Raw genomic sequence first — 10203 nt, forward strand, 5'->3', positions numbered from 1 at the left:
TAGAAGGTTTATTTCTAATTTGTCCGGAAGGTTGGAACCTTTTACACCCTTATTGAGGTTAAAAGCCGATCAGCAGTTTATTTGGGGGTTAGAGCAGCAAAAGGCTTTGGATAATATTAAGGAGTATCTCAGCTCTCCTCCTGTTTTGATTCCTCCACAGAAAGGAATACCATTTAGGTTATATTTATCGGCTGGTGAGAAGTCAATTGGCTCGGTTTTGATTCAAGAATTAGAAGGGAAGGAACGAGTTGTATTTTATCTCAGTCGACGGCTCTTGGATGCTGAGACTCGGTATTCTCCTGTGGAGAAGTTATGCTTGTGTCTGTATTTTTCGTGTACAAGGTTGAGGCATTATCTATTATCTAATGAGTGTACTGTTATATGCAAAGCCGACGTAGTCAGGTACATGCTATCGGCTCCAATATTAAAGGGAAGAGTTGGGAAGTGGATATTTTCCTTGACTGAGTTTGATATTCAGTATGAATCACCGAAAGTGATTAAGGGACAAGCTATAGCCGATTTTATTGTAGAGCATCGTGATGATTCAATCGGCTCGGTTCAGGTAGTGCCATGGACTTTATTCTTTGACGGATCGGTATGTACTCATGGTTGTGGCATCGGCTTAGTTATAATTTCCCCTAGGGGGGCATGTTTCGAGTTTGCTTATACTATTAAACCATATGCGACCAATAATCAAGCTGAGTATGAAGCGGTGCTCAAGGGGTTGCAATTACTCAAGGAAGTTGAAGTTGATACCATTGAAATCATGGGGGATTCTTTGCTGGTAATCAGTCAATTGGCATGAGAATATGAATGCAAGAACGATACGTTGATGGTTTATAATGAGAAGTGCTTGGAACTAATGAAAGAGTTTCGGCTGGTTACTTTAAAGCATGTATCTCGAGAACAAAATCTTGAAGCTAATGATTTAGCTCAAGGGGCGTCGTGGTATAAGCCAATGATCAAAGATGTTAAAGTTGAAATTGCAGCGATGTCAGCCGATGATTGGAGGTACGATGTGCACCAGTATTTGAGTAATCCATCTCAGTCGGCTTCTAGGAAATTAAGATATAAGGCATTAAAGTATACACTGTTGGATGACGAGCTTTATTATCGGACGATTGATGGAGTATTACTTAAGTGCTTGAGTGCCGATCAGGCTAAGGTTGCAATCGGCGAAGTTCATGAGGGGATCTGTGGTACTCATCAATCAGCTCACAAGATGAAGTGGTTGCTTCGGTGTACAGGATACTTTTGGCTGACAATGCTGGAGGATTGTTTCAGATATTATAAGGGGTGTCAGGATTGTCAGAAGTTCGGAGCAATTCAGCGAGCACCAGCGTCGGCTATGAATCCTATTATTAAGCCATGGCCGTTCAGAGGTTGGGGAATTGATATGATCGGTATGACAAACCCACCATCGAGTAAAGGACATAAATTTATATTGGTGGCAACTGATTATTTTACCAAGTGGGTAGAGGCGATTCCTTTGAAGAAAGTTGATTCTGGGTATGCTATTCAATTTGTTCAGGAGCATATAATCTACCGATTTGGTCTTCCTCAAACTATTACTACGGATCAAGATTCAATCTTTGTGTCCGATGAGTTTGTTCAGTTTGCCGATAGTGTGGGCATCAAGTTGTTGAATTCTTCACCTTATTATGCACAAGCTAATGGGCAAGCCGAGGCATCTAATAAAAGTTTGATCAAATTGATTAAGCGGAAAATTTCTGATTATCCTCGGCAATGGCATACTCGGTTGGCCGAAGCATTGTGGTCTTATAGGATGGCTTGTCATGGATCGATTCAAGTTCCTCCTTACAAACTTGTTTATGGGCATGAGGCTGTTTTACCATGGGAGGTTAGAATCGGCTCTCGACGAACGGAGTTACAAAATGATTTAACAGCCGATGAGTATTACAACCTTATGGCCGATGAGAGGGAGGATCTGGTTCAGTCGCAATTGCGAGCCCTTACAAAGGTTACCAAGGATAAGGAACGTGTTGCTTGGCATTATAATAAGAAAGTGGTACCTAAAGATTTTTCGGAAGGTGAACTTGTATGGAAGTTGATTTTGCCGATTGGTACTCGTGATAGTAAATTCGGCAAATGGTCGCCGAATTGAGAAGGACCGTTCCAGATTTATAAGGTTGTGTCTAAGGGAGCATATATGTTGCAAGGGCTTGATGGCGAAGTCTATGGGCGAGCGCTCAATGGCAAATATTTGAAGAAATATTACCCAAGTGTTTGGGTTAACGCATGATCGGCTCGTGTTGCCGATGCATGACAGCCGATGTGTTTACATCGCCTTGAGATGGCCGATATGGTTATATCGCCCTTAGTTGTTTTTCATGGTGTAATCAGTTGTGATTTGCCGATGTACAATGGCCGATATTGTTATATCGCCCTTAGTTGTTATATAATTTTATCAATGCTCTTGACATTGTAAAACTGGGGGGCACATATATATCAAAATGCAGTGCAAAAATTTCAAAGTCATATTAATGGGCACAAAGGATTGTTAAGACAGTAAAGTATTAGCCGATTACAAAAATTCTAAGTTTTATTACACAAAAATTATTGAGATAAGTATCGCTGGATGGCCGATATAGCCTTCTGCCTAATCTGCTCTACTTCTTCTATGGCTTGGGCATCCTGAGCGTCGGTTCCAGGGATAACTTTCAGAGACTTGGTCAGATCAGCAACATGCTTGATAGCCGATTTGAGTCTTGCTTTCTGTTTTTCAATAGACTTTGGGAGATCGGCTAGTTTTTTGTGTTCCATGTCCAGCTCAGCGTTGCATTCTTCAAGTTGTGCTAAGTGTTCAATCTTGTGAGCCTCGAGTCGATCAATATTAGACTTGATTGGGCCTTCAGATAGTTGATCAAGCTTGAATTTCTCTTCATGCACAAGTTGTCGATTAGCTTGGATAGTGGCCTCAATATCCTTGCGCTCTCGCCGTTCGGCCAGTCTTAATTTGGCTTTTTCCAGTTTGAATTGGTGTTGCTCAAGTTAAACGGCTGGGGTGAGGATATCGACTAACTCATCTGGGATTAGAGCCTGAATCTCATGTAGCTGAGCCCTGATTGAGCCACAATCAATCACCAGGCTATCTAGCGATGATGCTTCTAGCCGATCCAAGATACTTCCTAGAGTTTTCTTCACATCATCAGATAAAGGGGCTAAGGTTTTGCTTGTGGTATCTTCTTCTCCTTCATCAAGATAGTCTCTGATGTCAAAAGAGAAAAGATCGGCTAATACCTGCAGCAACAATTTAGAAGCAGTTAGAAACAGTCATAGCCGATCTGAATGCTTGTTGAGACAAAAAGAAACTTACTGGGATAGCAGGAGCAGCTGGTTGTTCTTCTTCCTCGACGTGATGACTCCCCACAGCTGAAGGGGTCTGGTCACTTGATGTTTGTTGTACAGGAGGAGAAGGAGGAGGGGAAGGCTGAAAGGAAATAAGTGTCAGCCAGAATTGGCTAAAAATTAACTAATGAAAGTTAAAACTATCTTACTGGTGGAGCTGGTTTAGACGTTGTTGCAGCCGATTTCTTCTTCACCGTAGTCTTCTTTTTCTGCAATTATAAGACTTGGGAATGATCGGCTATAGGACAAAATAATTATGAAAGGGATTAAAGAGATATATTTACCCTTGAAAAGTGAACCGGAGCAGAAGGAGTTGCAGGGGTTTCCTTGGGCGAAGCTGATGGTGTTCTTTCAGTATCGCTTACCTCGGCTGCAGCCTGATCAACTTTGTCTTCAATTATCTCTTCATCCAGAGCTTGTTCAATGGATGAATCTAGGGTAGGCAGATCATCGGCTGGCTTGGTTTTCTTTGTCTTCTTCTTCTTAGTTGGGGCTACGATGTTTACAGCCGACGATCTGGTTTTCCTCTTTTTGTCGGCATCGGCTGGTTCTCTGATAAGCCCTTGAAGAAGAGCTGAGGTCTTGGGGGCATCATATCCAATAACCGGAGGAGATAGCCCACCTCCGTTAGGAATTAAACCTGGGGCATATTGGATATCCTTACCACTGTTGCTTTGACGGGGAGGAGAGGATTCTGTTGTCTGCAAATCAAGAGGATTAGTTGAGATTAATCGGCCAAACAGCTATTTAAATCAACTGGAGTTAAAGACTTACTTGAGGGACAACATCTGAGAAGAGGTCTGTCATATACATTGAAGCTGGTTGGTGGAATAGATGCAGCTTCCATTCACCCCACCATCTGTCAAAGTTCTATGTTGTCAATACTGCCCAGAGGGGGTCCTTGAAGGTTGAGTAGCTGATGCATCATCAAGGTCGATGAAATTTCTCCTCGGCATTGGATCTTGTCGGCAAAGAATAAGCCGATTGGGAGTTGGCCCATTCCAAGTTGTCTAGCTGAGCTCATTGGATGATAGAATTCGTAAGAAGCTTGGATGTTTCTTCCTTGATGAATGCCAACAGGAAGGATGCATGGGCTGATTGCAGCTAAGAAAATCTCCCTGGACGATTGGTATATTTCGTGGTTGATGTCTTCGAATCTGAAGTCTAGTGGGTGCTCAAGTTCTGCAGAATCTTCATAAAGGAACCAAACTCGAGCATCTTTTTGAAAGCCTTCATAGAAGCTGCAGAACCAATCTTTAAGCAGTTCAACCGATAGTTTTGCCCCGGCATCAGTTGGTGTAGAAGCGTATTCTCCGTATGATGTGCATCTCCGATGAGTACGCTCTTCTCCATCATCCCCTACAATCGGCTCTAGTCTTGGGAACTCAGCTTCTGATACGGATGGCCGATTGACAACCTTCATAACTATCAGGTTTAACCAGGTTTGTAGCAGCCACTAGGGTCCACCTGCTCCAACTACTGAACCGACGGCTATCTTAGCCGATGCATTGTTCAACATCTGGTATAGATAGCCGAGGAGAATTTTGCCTAAGGGAAATTGTCTCTTTGTTTCTAGAGCTTCAGCTAGAAATTGCCAGTTGGTTGTGGGGCCGCAACTTGATCCATAGAAAAGAAATTTTTCTAGCCACATTAACAAAAAGGCCACATGTTCCCGAGGAGTGACCGAGCCCTGACCCATATATGCCGCTACATAGCCTGACCAACCTCCTATGCTTTTGGTCTTGAAGTCATATTGGTTCTTTGTGTTCAAGCTCATAGGGTTGGCCGATGAGGTGACATCTAGACCCGTGATCATGCTGATATCTATAAGAGTTGGGGTCATCGGCCCTTGATTGAATAAAAAGGCATTAATAGTGTTTGACCAGAAGTAAGAAGCAGCTGCCATCAGGGGTTCATCTTTGGCCGAGTTGGCTATAGTAAGGTCAAGTGCTTGGCCGATTCCGATTTCATCCCAGTGGACCCTCTTGCTGGCTGATACACGTTTGAACCATGTAGTCCAGCTCTTTTCTGGTGGAACTTTCAACGTTTGAACCATGTAGTCCAGCTCTTTTCTGGTGGAACTTTCTCTAGAGACGGCCAGGACTTGAAAGTATTCTTCCAGTGACATAGATCTGGGTTGGTTAATTTGAAGGGGATCCTGTTGGTTTTACCAATAATGAACTCGGCGGGGTCAGGATTGCCGATTGGGCCGAAAAAGTAGTGGTTTTCATGCGTCAGACTGGGAATTGCGACTTGGTGGGAAAGATGCTACAAATCCGAGGCAACCAAGAGAAGGAAAGCAATATGAGGTAGGAGAAAATCGATCTGCTGCTAAGGAAGGGGATTTAGCCGAAGAGAACTTACCTCAGCGTATTCGGCTGATGGCGCACCAGATGGGCTAGCGGAAGATGACATTGGTGCGGGCGGAGATCTCGTCGAGGAGGAAGTTGCCTAGAAATCGCCTTTGCACCGGGGGAATCGCTGGAGAAGAGAGAGAAGAGGTTTCGCTTGAGTGGTGAAAACGGAAGTCACGGCGTGAGATTTCTCGGGGGTAACAGTTAGTATTTAAAGTGCTGGAATGACGGTCAAAAGCGGCGGAGTGCGAAACTTGCTCGGAGTCGGTACATGGCAAATCCGGAACATTATCAAATATCCCGGACTTGGGGGGCATGTGTTAACAACCAAATTTGGTAACATCTGTGTCAGGAAAGAAGATTAGATCGAAGCAAAGTCGGAAGCGGAGATCGAGTTTGAAAACAGAGCAGGAATCGGCTGGAATCTAGATCGGCTACGATAAGATCGGCTGGGTCTGAGTCGGGCTGGGTAAGCCGATGTAGCCGATCCCGACAATATGACTTGTACGCGACATCGGGTTCAAGTTAATGTACTTCAAGATGATTGCCACGCACGGATAGAGTCCTGGGAAGACAATTATATCTATTAATTAGGATATCTTATGTAAATTCCTTATAGATAAATGTGGGCAAAAGTCTGCCGCAAAGACTTTTGGTATCTTAGAGTTTATTAGAGATAATAGTCGTGTCCGGTATGGGCATATATTGTAATTCTCAGGTATAAATAGACCCTGAGCCCTATGTAATTAACAACACACACGTTCAATATAATTTCGACGCATCGCCACCCTTTTGCTTTAGTTTTGTTTCGACGAGTTCTTGCTTTCGGGTTGAGCTGCATCGATTTCGATCTTCAACAAGAGGTAAAATTCGTTATGACGGATTGTGTTCTTAGGATTAGTGCTTCCATCTTTATGATACTCTAATCTTATTTATATAATTCGTCGAGTTATCATATATCTTACATAATCTCTAGCAATATCGCCACCTAATCTACTATCGGCTAATATCTGTACGCAGAGGGCAGCCGATTAGGTTAGATCTTGATGTTGATCTAGAGTATATGAGATATCTACCATTCTCTGAAACTTCTAGCGGCTTGATTGTCTAGATATCGTTCTTCTTTTCATACTTAATGCTGTATCAGTTGAGTTTGACCTATTGAGTCATGCTTAGAATATCGATCTCTAGCCTGCCTTCTAGTTGCCGATTAGAATAGCATCGGAGTTTCAGCCGATCGTATCTGATTTAACTATATTTGTTCTATATGCTTCAATGATATGTTAAATCTGCCCTTTATATTAAGATATTGATGTGTCTAAGAATGTTAGGCTTTTGCTCGATATATTATACTTGCTTTAATATCTTGATATAGAGTAGTATCGGAGTATTAGCCGATACATGCTAGATCTATCTGATCGGCTATGCTACAAACATATATAGTCCTGTTATTGATATATATTTCGATCTAAGTGATTTATACTGTCTCGGCATGGTGACCGATCTATCCCAATCACTTGATTTAAGTATACATCGATATAAGAGTATATATCGTTAATATCTACAACCGATCGAGTAGATTTAGTTCTTCTTTACTTATTCATAACTGCCGATCGATACACAGATGACATCAGCTCAAAGATAAATGATATGTCATCGGCATCTAGCCGATCGGCTATCATTTATAGATTTAACCACGGTTTCTTTGCTTCTATTTCTTGTTGATTACATGATCAAATCAACTGGCACGCTAACAACATCCGAAGGGGAGCTTTGGACCTGCACTGGAGTTAAGCAGATCTCCTAGGCCACGTGTTTTCTGTCAACACAAACGAACTTAAAAACCGACTCATATATGAATGATGTACCAAAAACACGACTTATACACGGATGACGTACCAAAGTACTAGCAAAAACATCTCCAATCTTTATAATAGTGTCACCGTGAGAATTCGCTTGGATATATATTTTTCTAGAAAATCATGAGCTGTAAATAGAAGTCCGATCATTTCAAGTTAGCATGTAAGTTTTATTGAAAGAGATTTCTTACATGACCCCTCCTGTATTTTCAAAAGCGAACGAATTTAAAACCCAACTCAAATATAGATATGTATTTCCAAAAGCGAACGAAATTAAAATTGACTCATTAATGGATGACGTACCAAAGTACTGGCAAAAATATTTTTAATTTTTATAATAGTAGAGATAGAGATTATGTGTATATGTGTTTTCTAGAAAATAATGCTAATGATGGTAATTTTTGCTAATTATGTAATTAGCGGCACGGACGTCATAAGGCACGCGTGGGTGCGCCTGAGCGCTGGGGAGTCGGACTGAGATTGGTATACGATAAAACGGAAAAAGTGTGCGCTAACTATTCTACTGACACAGAAGCTCACCCCTTATATTGGGCCGAAAGGGATTGGAAACCATGGGTGAATTAGGAAAAGTACACCGAAGGTCCCTGAACTTGTCATCGAGGTAAAAAAAACGTCCTCAAACCGCAAAACCAGATATCCGGTGTCCCTTAACTAATCAAAACCGGTAACAATAGATCCTTCGGTGGTTTTGACCCCGGTTTTTGTCCGACGTGATGGCTGAGTCAGCGTGGGACCCATGTAGACCCCACATGTCAGGATGCCACGCCATCTCTCTCTTTCCCCTCTTCTTTCCCTTCCTCATCTCTCTTTCTCACTCTTCTCTTGCAGGCCAGCCGATGGGTGGGGAGGAGATCGATGCGGTGTGGCGGGAGAGGAGGTCCGGTGGCCGGCGACGCGGAGCATCCCGTCTTTCCCCTTTCATTTTTCTCTTCTTTTTTTTTCTTCTCTTTGCCGCAGGGGAGTAGCAACAAGTGGCGGTGAGCGGGGCTAAGCAATCGCCAACGGAGGCGGCAGGCGAGCGCGCGACGGCCGGCGGAGCAGAGCAGTGGCGGGCGAGTTCGTGGCGAAGGGCGGAGGCGGCGTGCGAGGACGCCGGATATTTGGTTTTGCGGTTTGAGGATGTTTTTAACTCTGACAAGTTCAGGGACCTTCGGTGTACCTTTTCAGGTGAATTATGATTCCAAGGCCTGGTCCAAGGTAGCTAGCCCACGACGTAATTTCAGCCTTGCTGCGGGCTGGAATTTTTTTCGGTTTTAGATTTTTTTAAAAAAATATTTACAGAAATAATCTATCGGCCAAAAAAATTACAAAAATAGACCCTGCCGCCCACCTCTGGAGCGGCAAGCTGACGTGGCAAACGGGGGAGGAACGGGCGGTAACGGAGGGAGGGTTTTTTGCAGGAAAACCCTTGCCGCCCTCTGGTGGGGCGGCAAGGGGCCCGAATGCAAAAAAGCCAGTCGGGGCCAGCTATTTTGCAGGCGGCCCCTTGTCGCCCTCTGGCCGGGCGGCAGGCCTCGCTGCCTATAAAAGGCCTGCTGCCCAGCCCCCAGCCCTCATTCTTCTCTCCTCAATTCCAGTGAAAAAAAAAGAAGAGAGGGGAGGAGAAGAGAAGAAGGGGCGAAGCCCTGCCGGATTCAGACGCCGATTTCAGGTAATATTCATAGATCCTATATGTGACTATTGAGTTAAATAGTGTGTATTCTTTAAAATTTTGTTTGAATAAATGCATTATATTTTTAGGGTTTTAGTTGTACTAATCTAGAAGTGCGTATTGTAGATATCGGTAACTACGTAGATCTGCTAGTTTGGAATCAATACATTACCGTTGCATTGGCTTACACAAGAAGATATTACGTTGTAGATGTTTATTGCATGAAAGAGTAATATGATCTAGTTATTTCGTTGACAGATATGTCGAACAAACAAATATTCCAAGTTTACCATGGACCAGGAAACGTCGGTTACGGGCCAACTGGGGTAGATCTGTCAGATTTTATTGTATCAGAAAGGGGAATTGATAGACCGGCTGAGAGGAGTGTACCCTCTATAAAAGGATGGTTAATGAGGGGCTTGAGAGTTGATCCACAGACAAGTGACATAACAATCAATGTTATAGTAAGTCGGGCAACTGAGGGTTTTTATTGGGAACTAATGCCAGTTCAAAACTCTCGAGTGTGGAGATGGTATTTGGAAAATGCATTGCAACGCGGGTGGCCTCTAGCTTTGGTTCCGTTTGTTCACCCGAAGGATCCAGGTGTGCAGATGAACATGGATGATGGCGAGGGACCAAGTGCTGAAGTAAATGAGACTTCTGTGGAGGAGGTCAACGCACGAGAGGACGGGGGCGTAGTAGCTCCAGTGGGCATTCAACCAGGTGGAGTGGCCGACGAGGGGGAGACTGTCGGTGCTATTGTGGATGAAATGGAGAGGGAGGATTCTGACAACGAGCGTGTAGAGGAAGGTGATTCGTCAGATGATGAGACGGATATTAATCCAGCAGAATGGGCTAGTGAGGATTTTTCTGGGCTAATCGTCTCTGAAGAGGATAGTGTGAGATGGGAGTACAAAGAAAATGAGGTTATTCAGGGAGCGATTTATAG

The 10203-nt window shown here is 43.5% G+C and overlaps 1 pseudogene; it reads right to left on the reverse strand.

Moving 5' to 3' along the window:
* Positions 1-2577: 2577 nt before the first annotated feature.
* On the reverse strand, positions 2578-5784 carry LOC136355494 (uncharacterized; annotated as a pseudogene).
* Between the last annotated feature and the right edge of the window lie 4419 nt (positions 5785-10203).

The sequence above is a fragment of the Oryza sativa genome, chromosome 1, assembly GCF_034140825.1.
Source record: "Oryza sativa Japonica Group chromosome 1, ASM3414082v1".
Classification (NCBI taxonomy): Eukaryota; Viridiplantae; Streptophyta; class Magnoliopsida; order Poales; family Poaceae; genus Oryza; species Oryza sativa.